The sequence below is a fragment of the Kogia breviceps genome, chromosome 4, assembly GCF_026419965.1.
Source record: "Kogia breviceps isolate mKogBre1 chromosome 4, mKogBre1 haplotype 1, whole genome shotgun sequence".
In the NCBI taxonomy this organism is placed as follows: Eukaryota; Metazoa; Chordata; class Mammalia; order Artiodactyla; family Physeteridae; genus Kogia; species Kogia breviceps.
The window spans coordinates 59,131,322-59,151,688 of NC_081313.1; the positions used below are offsets into that span (position 1 = coordinate 59,131,322).

The 20,367-nt window shown below is 37.1% G+C and overlaps 1 protein-coding gene across 3 annotated transcripts in view; it reads right to left on the reverse strand.

The window, feature by feature from the left end:
- The window catches only part of CERT1 (ceramide transporter 1), a 127,329-nt gene that overhangs the window by 88,778 nt on the left and 18,184 nt on the right, over positions 1-20,367 (reverse strand). The gene's annotated exons all lie outside the window — the stretch shown is intronic.

Sequence of the window (20,367 nt, forward strand, 5' to 3'; positions counted from 1 at the left end):
GGTCAATGTAACAATAAATTTATTTGCTGAACACAATCTACATATTGTGTTTACTCTTTACCCCCTTTGACAGCATCAATCTTTTATCTCCTTATCAGTTTAATAAAAACAATGTGAGATTAATTCCACAATGTCTTTAGCCTATGAAACAATTTCTCCTTTAAGATTAAAACAACAATTCATGGTTCTGACTGGCTAAAGGATACAAGTTAAACTTTCTGAATCACTATGTGCTGGGCATCATAGTTAGGACTACAGTGAGAGATAGAGTATGCTACAGAGAAGAAAAAGGAAAAAACAAGACAATGCATACCCTGCTTCAATAATTAGGAACACAGAAATACATAAAAGACAACATTTAACACTCATAAATATAGTGACTATAAATTTAACTGAAAGCCAAATATTCATAAATCTTAAGAATGGAATCCAGTTATTGAGAAAAGCTTCTTGGAGGAAGGGAAGCATATATACTATCTGAAGAACTAAGTAAACAATTTATCTGATCAGTCTACTGTTCTAAAAAGCACAGAGGTTTTTAAACTTTTACTTCATAATGATTATTATATTTCTAGCGACTATTCCTGAAAATGGTTTATATTTTATATTATGTTCAACATTCTCATTAAAGCTTTAGAAAATAAAAAGAAGTAACAGATATAACCGTCATCCCTTGTTTTTTGCAGGGGACTGTTTTGAGGACTCCCTTCAGATACCAAAATTTCAGATGCCTAAGTCCCTTATATAAAATGGCTCAGTACAGTCAGCCCTCCTTATCTGCAGATGTTGAGCCAGTGGATATAGAGGGCCGCCTATAGTTAGAAATTTACTAGTTTCTCCAGCAAATACTTTTTCCAGCTTTTATACCTTCAAAATTTCCTCACAATCTTCCAGAGAGTCCAATGCCACATTTTAAATATTCCTGAAGACAGGAACCTGCTATTAAGCCTTCTCTGGGTGTGAGTGACTTAATAAAACCTGAAATCAACGTAAGTGAACTTTGCCATTACTAAATCTGTTAAGTATATCAATTATGATTTCTTCTCTCTATGTTTCAAAGTTTTGATATATGGAGAACTTTAAGCTTTTAATAGATAAAGTTATACATAGGAATGGAATAAAATGATAGTCTACAAATCTAGAATTAAAGAATTTGAAATTTTCATTTGACTGTCATACATTTATGAGATGCAATATTTCAATATCTGCTCAAAGAGATGGAGTTGGCAGAAAGTATACACAAAGTAGCCATTTCTACCATCAACAATCTGAGGGATAGGTGGCAGAGAAGAGAGATGTACCAATTTTCAGGTGATAGGGAGTTTGTGAATAACACAGAAGGGTTGAATCCCTAAAAAGTGAAGAAGTGTAGGAAGCTAAGTCTACAAGGCAAAAGAAATGACAGATTTGTTGAGGTGTATTTAAGGGGGATAAATCAAAGTCTAGACAATAAAGTTTACATCATGTCTCAACACACACACACAACCCCCTTAAACACATAATACAACAGTCTCCCTTTACCTAAGAGGAATACATTCCAAGACCCGCAGTGGATACCTGAAACCACGGATAGTACCAAACCCTATAAATACAGCTGACCCTTGAACAATACTGTGATTAGGGACGTGGACTCTCTGCACAGTAGAAAGCCCAAGTGTCTTACAGTCAGTCCTCTGCTTCTGGGGCTCACCAACCTTGGATTCAACCACTCTTGGATTGGGTAGTACTGTAAGTAGTATTTACTATTGAAAAAGTTCTGAGTATAAGTGGACCTGCGCAGCTCAAACCCTTGTTGTTCAAGGGTCAACGATACTATGTATTTTCCTATACAGGTATTAATGAGCAGGAAGTATATACAGCATGGATATACCGGACAAAGGAATGAGCCACGCCCTGGTAGGGACAGAGCAGCCTGCAAGAGATTTCATTATGCTACTCAAAATAACATGCAATTTAAAACTTATGAATTGTTTATTTTTGGAATCTTCCATTTAATAATTTCAGACCTTGAAGGTAACTAAAACTACAGAAATCAAAACTGCTGATAAAGGGTGGGGTAGGGGAACTACTATAGATAGACTGCTTCATTCAAACACAACTGATCTTGTCTTTATTAAGAATTTCATTGTTTTGTTCATTATGCATTACTCCAAAAAATATGCATTAAAATAATATTTATCTTGATTACTGAGTTTTTTGATGCTCTCTTACATTTTACAACTCAGGTTAGCCCCTCATTGGTCTCATCCTAGTCCTAGCCCTGACAGATGATTATTAGAAGGAAACAAATAAGGTATAAAGGCCAAAAGTAGATGAAAACTACAAGAGGTGGTAGACTGTAAGAGATGACATGAGCTATCTTCAGGAAAAAAAAAAAAAAAATGATAAACTTTAAAGAAGAGATAAAGCAGCAGGCAATGAAAAGTAAGCTAATAGAGCTAAGAAAAGAGAAATGAGTTGAAACCACATCAGAAGTAGCAATAAAAAGCAAACAAAGCTATAAGGGGCGTGGTGAACAGACCTGAGAAAAATACAAAGTGAAAGAAATATAACAATGAGTGAAGAAGGAGGTCAAGCAAATGATTTAACTGGTGTTTTGAAAGGGGAAAATGTAATAAGTGTAACAAAAAATTCAAGGATACTATCTTTTCTTTAAATAAAATATTCAAGTTACAGATCAGACATACTATGCCCAGGAAAAATCAATCCGAAGACTTATTCTGTGAAATTAGTTTATTTAAGAATAAAGAAAATGCTATAGGAACAATGTTTCTCAAGCTTTTTGCATTATCACCCCCTACCCCAAGATAAATTCTCTTTAGTGAGAGAAATTAAACAGTAAGAATTAAGATTTTGTCCAGCAGGTCCTTCCTGGAGGGCCACTTAGATATTGTAATATCTAAGATTATTTCACTTTCCAAGAACCAAGTATCAGCCCCCACTGAGAACGAGAATGCATGCTATGGAAGAAAGCCAACTACATAAAGGAAAATGTAGGTGGGCCTCATCTTTTATCATGTCAACATTCACTGTTAAGGACGAAAAATATACCAAAAGGTGAAATGGCATTTATATCCATTCTTTGTCTGTCTTGTTAGTTCTTAGGGCCACTGTAACAAAAATACCATGGACTGGGTAGCTTTAACAACAGAAATTTCTCACCGTTCTGGAGGTTGGAAGTCCAAGATCAGGGTGTCAGCATGGGAGGGCACTCAGTGATGGCCCTCTTCCTGGTTTACAGATGGCTGCCTTCTAGGTGTGTCCTCATATGGAGGAGAGAGAGCTCTCTGGTCTCTTCATCCCCTCATAAAGGCACCAGTTTCACCATGGGGGCTTTACTCTCATGACCTCATCTAAACCCAATTATGTCCCAAAGGCCTCACCTCCAAATTACCATCACAATGAGAATTAAGGCTTAAAAATATGTCACAACATCCACTATCTATCAAAATAATCTTATAGGAACAAAAGAGGCATAAATCCACAAAGAAGAAGAAAAAAAGTTACCAACAAAATTTAAAGTTGGAATGTGATAACTGACTTATTAGCAGGCCTGAAAATGCTGAAAAGTAAACATCTACAAGGGAGAAGAAGACAAAAGAAGCCAATTTGTATTGGAGGCATCAAGTAGTCCTAAAGATAAAGACATGAGGAGAGCTGAAAACAGAACTGATCAAAAGTCATTAAAAGGTGCAACTAGACCCCTGGAACCCCACTTGCCCATCCCTCTGTGCAGTAACATTAGAGGCCCCACCTCTCAGAGAGATGATATTAGGTATAAGAACAAGGGACATTACTCCACAGCAGGGGGAAAGGAAAAAAAGCAGTTAAGGAAAAGTGTTCATATTAAAGGATTCCTTCCCTTACTTGACTCCCAGAAGGACTGCACCCATGCTTGCTCATTCTATCTCCTTCTGCCTGTAAGAAACATTCCTGGGCTTCCCTGGTGGCCCAGCGGTTGAGAGTCCGCCTGCCGATGCAGGGGACACGGGTTCGTGCCCCGGTCCGGGAAGATCCCACATGCTGTGGAGCGGCTGGGCCCGTGAGCCATGGCCGCTGAGCCTGCGCGTCCGGAGCCTGTGCTCCGCAACGGGAGAGGCCACAACAGTGAGAGGCCCACGTACTGCGGAAAAAAAAACATCCCTGTATTTCCTTCTATAGGAAAACTAAGTGATCCAGGAGAAAATAGTAATAATAATAATAAAATAGTAATAATATAGTAATAATATTTAAAGGTTTCCTACTCAGGCCCTTAATCAGTATGAAAATTCTAAACCGTGAAGATGAAGAAATAATTACCTTTCAGAACTGGCAGATATGCTTCACCAAAATGAAGGAGTAACCAAGAGAAGTAAGAGGCAATTGAGATCCAGGAAAAGAAGCAGCAAAGGGACTTCCCAGGAGAACATTAAGGAAAATGCCAGCAGCAGAATTATGCAGAAGACAGAAAAGTCTAGATTAGAACAGTGTAACAGGATGTTTTAGAAAGGATTTCTCTAGTGGGAGAAAAGTAGAATGAAAAGATTATCTAAAAATTTAAACTCAGTGGAGAGAGTGTAGGAAGATTTAGCTAGAAATTCAAAGAAAGTCAACCAAATTTTTAATAAACTTTGTTGGCATAATTAACGTACAATAAACTTTTCCATTTAAAGTGTACATTTCAGGACTTCCCTGGCAGTCCGATGGTGGTTAAGACTCCATGATCCCAATGCAGGGGGCGCGGGTCTGATCCCTGGTTGGGGAACTAAGATGCTACAAGCCGCACGGCATGGCCAGAAAATAAATAAATTAAAAAATAGTACAATTCAATGGTTTTTTCACTTGTATATAACCATGAAATCACTGCCACAGTCACGCTTATCTGCAGAATATCTCTTCCTCTGTCACCAGCTCCCAGAAACAGAAGATCTGCTTTCTTTCACTGTATATTAGTTTTCATTTTTTCTAAATTTATATAAATTGAATCAGATAGTATATACTGATTTTACTCAGTATAACAATTGTGAGATTCATTCATATTGCTGTTGTCTTATAGCTCATTCTTTCTATTGCTGAGTAAATTATGCTGGATGTAACATATTCTACTTTTTTATTCACACCTGTTGTTGGACAACTATTTACAGGTTTTGGTATTGTGAATAAATTTTTTGTGAAAATTCATGTCTTTGGGCATAAATTTTCTCCTCTTTTGACCTAGGAATGGGCTAGCTGACTCATAAAATAGGTATACAGTTAACTTTAAGGAAATGCCAAAAGTAGCTGCACCATTTTACATTCTCACCAGCAGTCTATCAAAGTCTAGTTACTCCACATCCTTGCTTGGCTTAATTATGGACTCTCTATTCTGTTCCATTGATCTAAATGACTATTCTTACCCAATAACACTGTTTTGATTATTGTTGCTTAATAGTAAGTCTTGGAATCATGTAGTGTTAAGTCCTCAAACTATACTCTTTAAAAACTGCTTTGGCTAGCCTAGGCAGTTTGCATTACATAATATATATTTCCAGAAAAATTTTAGTACCAATTGCATTAATATCTTAGATTTTCTATAGATTAATATGGTAAGATGTGATATCTTAATGCTGAGCCTTCTAATCTATGGACATATCTCTCCAATTATTTAGGTCTTCTTTATCTTGACAAGCTCACATAGTTTGCAGTTTACAGTTACAAAGTACAGTATACAATGTTAGACTGATTCCTAAAGTATTTTTTTATGCTACTGTATGTGAAATTGCTTTAAAAATTCAGTTTGCTTATAGCATATGATAACACATTTCATAATCGTATATTAACCTTATATTCTACAATCTTGCAACATTCACGTAGTAGTTCTAAAAGCTGTTTACCTATTAAATCTGAAGGAATCTACAGCAGGGGTCCCCAACCTCTGGGCCACAGACTGGTACCGGTCCTTGGTCTGTTAGAAACTGGGCTGCACAGCAGGAGGTGAGGGGCAGGCAATCGAGCAAAGCTTCATCTGTATTTACAGCCGCTCCACATCACTTGCATTACCACCTGAGCTCTGTCTCCTGTCAGATCAGTGGTGGCCTTAGATTCTCACAGGAGCACAAACCCTACCATGGACTGCACATGTGAGGGATCTAGGCTGTGCGCTCCTTACAAGAATCTGATGCCTGATGATCTGAGGGGGAGCTGAGGCAGTGATGCTGGCACACAGGGAAGCAGCTGCAAATACAGATTATCATTAACAGAGAGGTCTGACTGCACAGAGACCATAATAAATCAATTGCTTGCAGACTCTTATCAAAACCCCATCAGTTGGACTTAACTGTTACTTATAGGACATTCCATCCAAAAACAACAGAATACACATTTTTCTCAAGTGCTCATGGAACATTCTCCAGGATAGATCATATCTTGGGTCACAAATCTAGCCTTGGTAAATTTAAGAAAATAGAAATCGTATCAAGTATCTTTTCCAACCACAATGCTATGAGACTAGATATCAATTACAGGAAAAGATCTGTAAAAAATACCAACACATGGAGGCTAAACAATACACTACTTAATAATGAAATGATCACTGAAGAAATCAAAGAGGAAATCAAAAAGTACTTAGCAACAAATGACAATGGAGACACGACGACCCAAAACCTATGGGATGCAGCAAAAGCAGTTCTAAGAGGGAAGTTTATAGCAACACAATCCTACCTTAAGAAACAGGAAACATCTCGAATAAACAACTTACCTTGCACCTAAAGCAATTAGAGAAAGAAGAACAAAAAACCCCGAAATTTAGCAGAAGAAATCATAAAGATCAGATCAGAAATAAATGAAAAAGAAATGAAGGAAACGATAGCAAAGATCAATAAAACTAAAAGCTGGTTCTTTGAGAAGATAAACAAAATTGAAAAACCATTAGCCAGACTCATCAAGAAAAAAAGGGAGAAGAACCAAATCAATAGAATTAGAAATGAAAAAGGGGAAGTAACAATGGACACTGAAGAAATACAAAAGATTATTAGAGATTACTACAAGCAACTGTATGTTAATAAAAAGGACAACCTGGAAGAAATGGACAAATTCTTAGAAATGCACAACCTGCTGAGACTGAACCAGGAAGAAATAGAAAATATGAACAGACCAATCATAAGCACTGAAATTTAAAGTGTGATTAAAAATCTTCCAACAAACAAAAGCCCAGGACCAGATGGCTTAACAGGTGAATTCTATCAAACATTTAGAGAAGAGCTAACACCTATCCTTCTCAAACTCTTCCAAAAGATAGCAGAGGGAGGAACACTCCCAAACTCATTCTATGAGGCCACCATAATAATCCTGATACCAAAACCAGACAAAGACATCACAAAGAAAGAAAACTACAGGCCAATATCACTGATGAACATAGATGCAAAAATCCTCAACAAAATACTAGCAAACAGAATCCAACAGCACATTAAAAGGATCATACATCATGATCAAGTGGGGTTTATTCCAGGAATAGAAGGATTCTTCAATATACTCAATCAACGTGATACACCATATCAACAAACTGAAGGAGAAAAATCATATGATCATCTCAATAGATGCAGAGAAAGCTTTTGACAAAATTCAACACCCATTTATGATAAAAAGCCTGCAGAAAGTAGGCATAAAGGGAACTTTCCTCAACATAATAAAGGCCATATATGACAAACCCACAGCCAACATCGTCCTCAATGGTGAAAAACTGAAACCATTTCCACTAAGTTCAGGACAAGACAAGGTTGCCCACTCTCACCTCTCTTATTCAACATAGTTTTGGAAGTTCTAGCCACAGCAATCAGAGAAGAAAAAGAAATAAAAGGAATCCAAATCGGAAAAGAAGTAAAGCTGTCGCTGTTTGCAGATGACATGATACTATACATAGAGAATCCTAAGGATGCTACCAGAAAACTACTAGAGCTAATCAATGAATTTGGTAAAGTAGCAGGATACAAAATTAATGCACAGAAATCTCTGGCATTCTTATACACTAATGATGAAAAACCTGAGAGTGAAATTAAGAAAACACTCCCATTTACCACTGCCACAAAAAGAATAAAATATCTAGGAATAAACCTACCTAAGGAGACCTGTATGCAGAAAATTATAAGACACTGATGAAAGATATTAAAGATGATACAAATAGATGGAGAGATATACCACGTTCTTGGATTGGAAGAATCAACATTGTGAAAATGACTCAACTACCCAAAGCAATCTACAGATTCAATGCAATCCCTATCAAACTACCACTGGCATTTTTTACAGAACTAGAACAAAAAATTTCACAATTTGTATGGAAACACAAAAGACCCCGAATAGCCAAAGCAATCTTGAGAACAAAAGATGGAGCTGGAAGAATCAGGCTCCTTGACTTCAGACTATAGTACAAAGCCACAGTAATCAAGACAGTATGGTACTGGCACAAAAACAGAAATATAGATCAATGGAACAGGAGAGAAAGCCCAGAGATAAACCCACACACATATGGTCACCTTATCTTTGATAAAGGAGACAAGAATATACAGTGGAGAAAAGACAGCCTCTTCAATAAGTGGTGCTGGGAAAACTGGACAGCTACATGTAAAAGTATGAAATTAGAATACTCCCTAACACCATACACAAAAATAAACTCAAAATGGGTTGAAGACCTAAATGTAAGGCCAGACACTATCAAACTCTTAGAGGGGGCTTCCCTGGTGGCGCCCACAGGAAAAAAAAAAAAAAAAGAAAGAAAACATAGGCAGAACACTCTCTGACATAAATCACAGCAAGATCCTTTTTTTTTTTTTTTTTTTTTTTTTTGCGGTACGTGGTCCTCTATCTTTTGTGGCCTCTCCCATTGCGGAGCACAGGCTCCAGATGCAGAGGCTCAGAGGCCATGGCTCACAGGCCCAGCCGCTCCACAGCATGTGGGATCCTCCCGGACCGGGACACAAAACCACGTCCCCCACATTGGCAGGCGGACTCTCAACCACTGCGCCACCAGGGAAGCCCACAGCAAGATCCTTTTTGACCCACCTCCTAGAGAAATGGAAACAAAAACAAAAATAAACAAATGGGACCTAATGAAACGCACAGCAAAGGATACCATAAACAAGATGAAAAGACAACCCTCAGAATGGGAGAAAATATTTGCAAATGAAGCAACTTACAAAGGATTAATCTCCAAAATTTATAAGCAACTCATGCAGCTCAATAACAAAAAAACAAACAACCCAATCCAAAAATGGGCAGAAGAACTAAATAGATATTTCTCCAAAGAAGATATACAGATTGCCAACAAACACATGAAAGAATGCTCAACATCATTAATCATTAGAGAAATGCAAATCAAAACTACAATGAGATATCATCTCACACCAGTCAGAATGGCCATCATCAAAAAATCTACAAACAATAAATGCTGGAGAGGGTGTGGAGAAAAGGGAACCCTCTTGCACTGCTGGTGGCAATGTAAATTGAACAGCCACTATGGAGAACAGTATGGAGGTTCCTTAAAAAACTACAAACAGAACTACCATATGACACAGCAATCCCACTACTGGGCATAGACCCTGATAAAACCATAATTCAAAAAGAGTCATGTACCACAATGTTCACTGCAGCATTATTTACAATAGCCAGGACATGGAAGCAACCTAAGTGTCCATCGACAGACGAATGGATAAAGAAGATGTGGCACATATATACAATGGAATATTACTCAGCCATAAAAAGAAATGAAACTGAGTTATTTGTAGTGAGGTGGATGGACCTGGAGTCTGTCATACAGAGTGAAGTAAGTCAGAAGGAGAAAAACAAATACTGTATGCTAACACATATATATGGAATCTAATGTCATGAAGAGCCTAGGGGTAGGATGGGAATAAAACACAGACCTACTAGAGCATGGACTGGAGGATATGGGGAGGGGGAAGGGTAAACTGTGATGAAGTGAGAGAGCGGCATGGACATATATACACTACCAAATTGGATAGCTAGTGGGAAGCAGCCGCATAGCACCGGGAGATCAGCTAGGTGGTTTGTGACCACCTAGAGGGGTGGGATAGGGAGGGTGGGAGGGAGGGAGACACAAGAGGGAAGAGATATGGGAACATATGTATATGTATAACTGATTCACTTTGTTTTAAAGCAGAAACTAACACACCATTGTAAAGCAATTATACTCCAATAAAGATGTTAAAAAAAAAAAAAAAAAGCAACCCCATCAGTGAGTGGCAAGTGAAAACAAGCTCAGGGTTCACAATGATTCTGCATTATGATGAGTTTTATAATTATTTCATTACATATTACAATGTAATAATAACACAAATAAAGTGCATAATAAATGTAATAGGCTTGAATCATCTCGAAACCATCCTCCCCTCCCTCCCATCCATGGAAAAATTGTCCTCCATGAAACCTGTCTCTGGTGCAAAAAAGGTTGGGGACCACTGATCTATAGAACAATGATGTCATCTGCAAATAGTTTTACTTCAGCCTTTGTGACCTTTATGCCCTTTTATATCTTTTTTCTTTCCTTACTGAAATGACCAGGATGTCCAGTACAATGTTAAACAGAAGTTGTAAGGGCAGACTTCCTTGCCCTATCTCTAATCTTAGGGGAAAAGCATAATATATCACCATTAAGTATGATGTCAGCTGTGGGTTTTTGTGGATGCCCTCATTAGGTTGATGTTATTTCTATTTCCCTAAGAATTTTTATTTTCAATCTAAAGGAGTATTGAATTTTGTCAAACAGTTCTCTTTTCTTGTCTATCTCCCTCTACCGAAATTTGTTATGAATTTTTGTCTTTAGTTTGCTAATACAGTGAGTTAAAATGACTGATTTAATAAAATTATATTAACCTTGTACGTCTGAAATAAATCCCACTTGGTCCTTTTTATATACTATTGGATTTGATTTGCTAATATTTTGTAAAGGAATACAGTATTTATGTCTACCAGAGATACAGAGCTGTAATTCTATATTCTTGCGATGTCTTTGACAAGCCTAGGTGTCATGGTTATGCTGCCCACATAATGTGTGTTGTAAAAATTGGGATTATTTCTTTGAATACATGAAAAGAAATACTGGTGAAATTATATGGGTGCGTTTTCTTGGTGGAGGGGGAATCAACAAATTCAGAATTTTTAGACATTGGTTTATTCACATTTTTTGTATCTTAAAAGCATTAAGAGGGAAAAATATAATCCTATATTTACCCATATATTTATTTCTTCTGATGCCCTTCATTAGTTCCTAAAGATCTGAGTTTGCCTTTGGTGTATTTCCCTTCAGTATGAAAAACTTCCTTCAGCATTTCTTGTAATGCAGGTCTGCCCACAACAGGTTCTCTTAATTTTCCTTTATCGAAAAACATCTTTATTTCATTTCATTTTTAAAGGATATTTTCATTGAATACAGAATTCTGAAAGGAAAGTTTTTTCTTTCAACATGTATCTTCTAGCCTCTATGGTTTCTAATGAGAAGTATATGGTAATTTGAATCACTCTCCCCCAATATGTGTGTTATTTCTTTCTGGCTACTTGCAAAAATTTTTAACTTTGTTTTTTACAGATTGACTATGATTACTAAGATTATCCTGTTTCGTGTTTGTTAAGCTTCTTGAATCTGTAAATTTATATTTTTCACCAAATTTGGTAAGCTTTTTACTATAATTTCTTCAAAAAAATTTTTACCCTCTTTTCTCCCTCTTGAGACTCGTAAAACCCATTTAATTAGAAATTGCCCTAGAGATCCCTAAGGTTCTGTTCATTTAAACACAAACACAAAAACCTCAAAACCTCTACTAATAAGAATGACTTCTTTTGCTCTAAATTCAAAAACCTGATTCTGTGTCATCTTTATCTACTATAAATCCTATACAGTGAATGCTTTTCATTTCAGATATCATTCTTTTCAGTTCTAAAGGTCCCATTGGTTCTTTTATGTATTTTCTTTGTCTCTGCTGAAACTGCCTACCTTTTCATTCATTATAAGCATATTTTCTTTTACCTCAAATAATTATATAAAAGCTACTTTAAAATCTTTGTCAGATAATTCCAACATCTAATTCATCTTGAACTTTGCATTCGTTCATGTCTTTTCCCTTGAGAATGTGCTGCAATTTCCTGGCTCTTTGTATGTTGAGTAATTTTGAGTTGATCTTGGACATTGCGAATGTTAGGTTGTGAACCCTGGATTCTGTTATATTACTCTGAAAAATACTGTTTTTGTTTTAGCGGGCAATTTTTTGCTTAGACTCAAATGGCCAATTCTGTTGTATGTTTAATGGGCAGCATCTAGGACCTCATTTCAGAAAGCTTTCAGTCCTGCCTGCATACCCATTGCTGAGGGGTCAGGTACAAATTTGGACAGAGTGTTATACTCAGAATCTGGGGTTCCCCTTCTTTGGCTCTATTTTTCCAGATTATTTTATTAACTGGGCCCCTTTTGGTCCTTACAGCTAAAAAAATGGCAGTTTTCTTTAAAGGAGTTTTAGCTCCCCCAAGTCTCTGCCACAGTAGCAGTGACTCAGGTAAAACTTCAGACTGCTTTCCAACTGCCTCACACATGCATGGTTCAGGAGTCAGCCAGAGACTTGGGCAGAGTTTATACACACAATTTTGAGTTCCCCTTCTTGGCTTCTCTTTTGTGGGGTTCCCTCATTCTCCAGCAGCCCTGGTTGTACCAGGTACCTTTCCCAGGTTCTGCTGGTGAAAGACGCTGCCTGGTTTTCCTGTTGAAGTTTTAGTCACCCAGTGCCACCACTATAATGAAGACTTGACCCTTATTCTACTCATTGCGAAATAATCTGTCCAACACTGAGATTAAAGTCAAAGACTTTAAATTATCCAAGCAGAGCATCTAACTCTTTTTTACAAATAAATACTAAATGACTAAATGTTAAATCTTCTTTAACAAGGAAATAGTCAAATCCTATCAGATTCAAACAAAATAATAAATCAATCAGTACTCTAAATTATAAGCAACAGAAAATGATTCTTACTCACTCAAGAAGCAAAGGAATTTATTTAGAAGGTATCAGGCAACTTACATTGTTAAGAAATATGAATAAATGAGATCAGAAATGGAAAAGAACCAGGGGAGATTAGGCAAGAGAACCTCAGCTGAGACTGCACTGTGGATGCCAGCTATATAGACAGGGCTGCTTCCTCTTCAGGACCTTGTGAGCCATTACTGGCACTGCTGCCACCACAGACTGGATGCTGCAGCTGCCAGCATCATCAGAAGAAAAACTTGTCTCTGCTTCTCCATATCATTCTGCTCCACAATCAAGGTAGAGCTAAGGGAGACAAGGAGGGGTAGGTGTAAGAGAAGGTAGTATAACAGCAGTCTGATTGGTTCAGCCTAATTCATATCTCCATATTAACTAAGGGGAGTTCAGGGGGTGGAGGGATACTGGGGTGGGAGGGAAAATTGAGTATCAGGCTTTTGCAGATTCATGTGGGAAACCTACTCTGACTCATGGTAGGGCATTCTTCAAAAGCAGAGAGGAGATTTTGAAAGAGCATGCCACTCATTAGCCTATTGTTTTTTTTAAATCCACCCTTCTATACTGTTTTGTGCTACTGAACTGGGATGCTGCAAACTACATTTCTCCCCTGCTAGCCTCCTTTGTTAGGTTCTCCCAATATGGGCAATATGCTAGATGGAGTCTGGCAGTCAGGAAGAAGGTGGAAAAAACATGTGCTATTCTTTGTCTACTGCTTCCCCTCAACATCTGCCCACCAAAGAAAGGTCCTTAGCTCTGGCAGTGGCAGTGAGTTCCAGTCTCCATACTCTTTTAGAACTCCCTGAACCAGCCTCATCTAAGTAAGTGTACAGCGGTGGGGGAGGACAGGCTAAGTAGCAAGCTTATTTGTGCCGCAGAAGCACAGAAAGAATAAAAGAATGAGAATCAGGGCTTCCCTGGTGGTGCAGTGGTTGAGAGTCCGCCTGCCGATGCAGGGGACACGGGTTCGTGCCCCGGTCCGGGAAGATCTCACATGCCGCGGAGCGGCTGGGCCCATGAGCCATGGCCGCTGAGCCTGCGTGTCTGGAGCCTGTGCTCCGCAACGGGAGAAGGCACAGCAGTGAGAGGCCCGCGTACAGAAAAAAAAAAAAAAAATGAGAATCAGTAATTTGGAGCTCCAGGTTCCTCTGAAGATACAAACAGAAAGACTGATTATAAGAAAGAAACAATTAGTCTGCCTAGATACCATCTCTCAAAATAGCCAAATTATCCCTCTAGCAAAAGATTAGAGGTTTTCTATTTGGGTATGTTGAACTAAAGGAACCCTTAAACTAACAGCGATCAACGAAAGCTGAAAAAGAGGGTGCAATATTTAAAACAGGAAGGAAGATTAAGGCAAAGTCTATACTGAATAATAAGACCCCCACTCCCACCCCAATCTGATACCATTGATTACCCAAAGTAATCAAGGCTTCTAGAGAGATGGCTGATTCCAGGACTGGAACAGGTAAGGTACACAATGAACTTGGAAAATCTTGAGCCTAAAGGTAAGGAAGTGCTTTTGGAGATGGGGAGGTGGTCATGGGGGGAATGTCAAAAGGACCAAAGAACCAACTCTAAGGGACTTCAATTAGCCAAATCGAGGGCAATTTGATCATCAAAATACATAAGTACAGCAGTGGATTGAATAATTCAGTAGCTCACTGAATAATTCAGGAATATATGAGTCCATTCTATTAACAAATACGACAAAAAGACAGGGTTTTTAAAAAACAAAACAGTAGAATGCTGACTGATAAATGTGGAAGGGGTTTATAGAGCTGGAAAATCTCCACTTTGCAATCATTATAGAAACGACTGGGTGGGGCAGGCATCATAAATGGTCACTAAATCAAAAAGGGAAAATTCTGACGAAGAACAGGATTTTTACATGGTCTTAAAATGTCTTCCCAGGGAGCTCACATTCTAATTTCAAGGAGAAAAACAGTCACTATAAACAGAAAAACTGGACAATCCCTTGACTGGATGATTGAAATTAACATCACATATGAGAGGCAAACAGAAACATGTGCCTCCGGTGTGATACCCTGAGAAGGACATCACATCATTTTAGTAGTATTTTGCCAGGGATATACAACCTGAATCTAATGAAAAACTATAAGATAAACCCCAAATGAATAACATTCTATGAAATAACTGGCCTGTATTTTTCAAAAATATGAGTGTCATACCAGACAAAGAAAGGCTAAGAAACTGCTCCAGATTAAAATAAACCAAGAGACATGACAACTAAATGCAATATATACTCTGGACTGGATTCTGTACTGAAAGGAAAAAGTATGCTATAAAGGAAACTGTTAGAACAAGTGATAAATGCAGACTGTAAATTAGAAAAAACTTCCTGAATTTGACAGCCAAATTACATACTTAGTAAGAGCATATCTTTTCTTTTGGAAATTACACACTAAAGTATTAAGGGGAAAAGAAGCATGATGTATGCAACGTATTCTCAAATGACCCAGAAAAAAGTGTGTGCGCGTGTGTACATGTGTACGTGTGTAGAGGGAAAGAATGATGAAAGAAATGTTGTAATGTCAAAATACTGGTGAATCTAGGTGTTTATGGGAGTTATCTACATTACTCTTACAACCTTTCCGTATGAAATTATTTCAAAATAAAGGTTACATAAAAAGATACCAGTAGTCAACTCTACCCTTTCTCTACTCACAACAGTCCCCTCTGACAGCCAGCTGCTGTTTTTTTTTTTAACATCTTTATTGGAGTATAATTGTTTTACAATGGTGTGTTAGTTTCTGCTTTACAACAAAGTGAATCAGCTATACATATACATATCTCCTCCCTCTTGTGTCTCCCTTCCACCCTCCCTATCCCACCCCTCTAGGTGGTCTCATAGCACTGAGCTGATCTCCCTGTACTATGCGGACAGCCAGCTGCTTAATCTCTCCTCACATCTCATTGTTAAGGGGAACCAATGTCATCAAATATTTGAGAAAACTTCTAACATTAAAATCAAAGACTAAACACGCCAAGGGGGAAAACAAAGGGAATTCTGAGAAATCAATGATGTGAGGACCAAAAGATAAACTTACACACACACACACACACACACACACACACACACACACACACACACACACGCACATCCATGCACACACAAACATATACAATTTGTAACTCCAAACAGGCCCTCTTCCCTGATATCTTGACTTCTAGTTAATTGCCTCCTCCATCTTCTCTTCAATGTCTAAGACAGCTCAACATATCCAAAACTGATCAGCTGATTTGCCTCCCTAAACTTGTCCTCTTGCAGGCTTCCTTCCACATTTCTGTAAATGGTAACTACTAGTTCCTTAGACCTGAAGTCATCTGACTCCTCATTTTCCTCACACCTCATAAGGAATCCATCAGCAAATCTGCAAATCTTGTCTGCTCTACCTTCAAAATAAATCTGGAATCCAACCATTTCTCATAATCTTCACCAATGCTACTCTGGTCCAAGCCACCACTGTCTCTCATCTGGATTACTTGCAATAGCCTCCTACAGCTGCCTGATTTTATTTTCCTGCTTCCATTCCTGCCTCCTACAATTTATTCTTAACACAGCAGCCCAAAGTGATCCTGTTACAAGGATCAAATCACTCCTCTGCTCAAGCCTCCAATAACTTCCCATGTCACTCAGCATGAAAGCCAAAGTACTTATAATGACCTACAATGCTCTATATGGTCAGGTACCACAACCTCTCTGCCTTCTTTTCCTACTACTTTCCCCCTTGTCTACTCCACTCCAGCCATACAGGCCTCCTTAGAATTCCTTCAAGTGGCCCAGGAGGGCCTTTACAACTGCTGCTCCTTTCCCAGTCACCTATCCCCTTACTCCTTTTCCTCCTTGAATTTTCTCTTCAGATATTCCATTTCACCCATTATAAAAACTACCCCCCTTAAAAATATCTGAAATAAGGACAAATCTTACAATTGATATCAACTAGAATTGGTTACGTGGCATATAAAATAATGGTGCATCGTACATTTAGTGGTATCATACTCACTAAAATACAGTAATACTTTGCCAGAGAAACCTTCCCAGATTACCCTACAATAAAAGATGCTAAAATAACAAAACCTTCTTAACAAATATATGTTAGTTTAAAAGAGCAGACCCTGATAACAGATTCCCAGGCAAAGTCACTCTGATTAACTTCATGGCCCCCAACTGCATATTATCTTCCCCAAGATTTCTTCTGTTTTTATTTGTAAACCTAATTTGCAAATCTTCAGGAAAATATATAGGAAAGCGAATTGTAAGTATTCATTATTCATTTCAAATTTTTTCATTTAACATATTGACTTGATATACCCTCTGGGTAGTTGTCTCTTATTTTTACCACAATTTTGAGAATTTCTGAATAAACAAAACCCTTTCAATTTTTACCCTCAAATAAAGGCTAGACCATGAACCAGGCAGCCCCCAATTTCTTCATTTTTAATATGCTTTAACATGTGTGCTGTCCAATACAGTAGTCATTAGCCATGTGTGACAAATTTGAACTGAGATGTGTTGTAAGTGAAAATACACACTGGATTTTGAAGACTTGGCATAAAACAAAACATCTCAGTAATAATTTTTATGACTATAAATTAGGATAATATTTTATATATATAAAGTTAAATAAAATATAATTAATCATTCTTAATATGGCTACTAGAAAGTTTTTAATTACACATGTGGCTTGCATTTGTGACTCACATTATATTTAAATTAATATCTAGTGATAGGTAGTGATATTTTGAGATATCTGCAATACACGTAATGCCATGTGACACTATCTGTAATTTCTGTTGGTAAAAAAGTCACAGATACAGGCAATATTACGGTGATTTTTGTCTACATTAATAATTAAAGAAAATGCTAAATTTCACTTAAAAGTTAGTGAAAATAAAGTTGTAATCCTTTCCCACCATGTTTGCAAATCCCTTGTGGACTTGTAATGGAATTTTATTGGTAATGGTCTACAACTAAAAAAATAACCTGTCCCAAGAATCATAAAAAGCAAACTTTTGCATCCATGCACATTTCCTATTATGATAAAACTATACTATTTCATAGTAAGTAAATTAATATAAATAAACATCTTTTGATATGTTACACTCTACTTAAAATATATCTTGGCCAAAAATAACTTTATTTAGCTCCAGTCATCTTCTTCAATAATTCTGAATAACATCTAACAGTTTATGAAAATCAAATGCATAACAGAAATACAACGATTTGCTATTATTCAACTGACAGGCTTTTATAAAGGCATTATGCTAGACACTAGAAATCATAATCCCGTAAATGAACTTCTGTTCAAAATAATGTGATGGCAGAGTCCCAAATACACTATATGTTTGTAACGATAACACTACTGGTATGTTACAAAACTTTACCACAATTTATTTGATTGTGACTGCTTTACGATCAAAGTACATTTTAATGACCTTAACTTAGCTCTAAAAATTGATTCTTTCCAAGTCTTCTAAATAGTAATAACAACTTAATAACTTGAAAATATTCATGTCTCTTCCAAAACAGATTTACTTTTTCATAGAACTTGCAAATACAACAGGAATCTGTTTTTAACAAGCCTTCTAGATTATTCTAGATGAACACTTAATGTTTGGGAACCACTGGGCTAATGGAAATCCTTCCACCTTGAAATAGGAGTGGGCAATTACTATTTCTCCTATAATAAGAATCAAAGGCACAAAACAAGATAAAAGCACATATATAAAAATGTTAAATATACAATATAAGGTAATATTTATTTGGTTATGTATAAGGAGAATATTATGACTACCAAAGGAGCTGACATGCAAAATACCTAGCACAATGCTTACCACGCAACTGCCACTCAGTCCATGTTTCTTTTCTAAAAATCTTACAGTTAAGACAAAAAGACAAGGAGCGGTTCTTTGAAAAGTTGTGGTTTAGACTGAGCCCAGAGGAAAGACAGGTGTTTGATAATGGAGGAGGAAAAAAACATTTTATTCTAGGTAAACACAGAATTCAATGGGCAATATTAACAGGGAATGTCACGGTGCCAGTTAGACAAACAGCCAGGTTAGTGTAGAGGATGTTCATCTCTTCTCCTTATAACTAACTATTCCATTTCTGAGACAATCGCTAACCTTAAGTTTCCCAAAGTCTGAACCTTTTACACACATTCAGATTGCTAGCAATAATAGCACAACTAATAGCAATTTCTCTGCCTTTATATATAACCACTTAATTGATCAAATGTCAGATCAACTATCAAAGTCCAGTGAAGAAGCACTTAAGAAAATTAGATGGAATAAACCACCAGTCATGTCCATTCTCTTCTTGAGGACAGCTAGTCTTCTTGCTTTAGGAGAGTGGTTCTAAACTTTAGCGCACATCAGAATCATCTGGAGGGTCTGTTACAACAGAATGCTGGACCTCATAACCAGAGCTTACTCATTAGGTCTGAGGTGGAGCCTGAAAATTTGTATTTCTAACAAGTCCACATCTGATACTGATGCAACTGGCCTGGATATCACACTTTGAGAACAACATCCTCTGCCTGTGTTTCTCTTATTTAATACTTCCTTGTTTTGAAATGGCACATTTTCCAGAAGAATGTAAAATGTGTGTTTCTTACTTATGAGAATTTTCAAACATACGCAAAAATAAAGAACAACCCCCACATACCACTATTCAGCTTCAACAGTTATTAACTTGTAGTCATTCTTGTTTCCTCTATACCCTCACAAATTCACACCTCACTAAATGCATTATTCTGAAGCAAATTCAAAACATATCACTCCATCTTTAGAGATCTAATTATGTATCTCTAAAATAAAACATTTTTTAAAAACCACAAGAAGTAAATTTTTTAAGACCTTCATATTTTAAAATGCTTTTATCTGCCCTTATACTTCCTTAGTGGTTTGGCTGGATACAGAATTCAGGGTCGAAAATATTTCTTCAGAAGAAGGAAAGCATGGCCTATTGCATTTTAGCTTCCAGGGTTGTTCTTGAGAAGTCCACAGTTACTTTGAATCCTTATCCTTTGCTGTGATCTGTTTTTTTTTCCCTCTGAAGCATTCAGGATCTTCTTTCTTCTCAGTGGTCTGACTCACCTCAAAATGTTTCTTTTATGATTTTTTTTTCCATCTGTTATGTTGGCCCCTCCTTGGCCCTTTCAGTGTGAAAACTCATGTCCTCTATTTCCATAAATTTTTCTCGCATTCTTGCATTGATGATTCTTTTCTTCTCTGTTCTCTCTTCCTGAAGCTCCCATTGGTCAAATCTCAAAACTCTTGGATGATTCCTTTAATTTAATCTAATTAATTAATTAATTAATTTAATTAATTAATTAATTAATTTAATTCC